The sequence below is a fragment of the Triticum dicoccoides genome, chromosome 5B (assembly GCF_002162155.2).
Source record: "Triticum dicoccoides isolate Atlit2015 ecotype Zavitan chromosome 5B, WEW_v2.0, whole genome shotgun sequence".
Taxonomy (NCBI): Eukaryota; Viridiplantae; Streptophyta; class Magnoliopsida; order Poales; family Poaceae; genus Triticum; species Triticum dicoccoides.
The window spans coordinates 705,168,119-705,169,502 of NC_041389.1; positions in this window are offsets into that span (position 1 = coordinate 705,168,119).

Below are 1,384 nucleotides of genomic sequence, written 5' to 3' on the forward strand. Positions count from 1 at the left end.
AGAGAGAGAGAGAGAGAGAGAGAGGATACCTACGACTTAACAAACTCCAACGACTTCCTATACGCTAGCCTAACAAACCTGTACAAGAAGATATGTCCACCAATATAGACATGTTCAGATCTCTCATCCATTCCCCTCTATCTTGCTCGCAAAAAACAACTTGCCATAGGAGAAACACCTTTGAGGCGCCATGGCCACCACATCCAATGCGGTTTGTAGTCCACTTTCTTCGTCGGTTCCAGCTGTCCTGGACCACCGATATCTTCTTCAGGAGGTGCTTGCCCAACTCTATGGAGTGAGGAAAATGTTAGTATCCTCACTAGTTTCCAATGGCCGGACAGAACTTGTCTCCACTATGTAGTTCATGGCGGATTTCAGGGCTAAATGCTCTTTGCCGCTCCTCAATTTCATCCCGGAGTTCGAGAAGATAGATTAAATATTTGTTGATTTTTCCCGACTTCCGCATCTAGGACCGTCCCTAGAAGAGGAGGATGAAATAGTTGAAGCATCTTTCAGCTTTGTTTCCTATTTTTGGTCGCCGGAAGACAACCTAGTAATATTCTGCCATGATGGCGAGCTCATCATCCGTCAAGACAAGGAGGGGAGGGGCGCTATGCACATCGCAGCATCCTCAACCCCTTCCCCACGCTCTACTTCACACCAACAAAAACGGGTGAGCCTGCATGGGTAGGGATCCCCGAGGTGGCCACGGGGAGCTTCGTCATGATTGGGGACGCCATGAGTTTATTCAAAGAGTTCCACGAGGCACCTCCTTTTGCTGTAGGAGGTGTTGGCGTTGGCGTCAGCATGACCAAATTCCATGACGAAGCTTGGCACACGACTGCATCCCAACGTCTGGAATTAAAGTACAATGCTGAGCTCCATGAAAAACCCTATGCTATTGTGGTAGATGGAGCGTTCTTCATGATGTATGCATTGGGCATAGTTATCTCCTTCATGGAACGGACCAGTGTGTTTGTTGTGCACTATCTGCCAGACAGATTCGAGAACCTGATAGACACACATTACATCGTAGCGAGGTCAGGGAAGAAAGGACTATGCATTCTACGTCTGAAGGGGATTGAGATTGAGCATTGGGTAAAAGAGGTAGCAATGGATGCTAACCCATGGCATCTGCATAGGACAATCAAGATGCAAGATGTAGACTCAGTTCATCGTTCTGGAAGGAACTAATGGTCGAATGTGATGAAGACATTGACGAGTACTCCTCCAAAATACTAGCCGCGGGAGACAATGGCAACCACGACTTGGTTACATTCGGTTTCTCCCCATTGATTTTCTACCTCGACCTGGTTACACTTTGCTCTGCACAACTGATAAATCCAGAAGAACAAGAGGAACTCACTGCAGCGTTTCCAGTCAC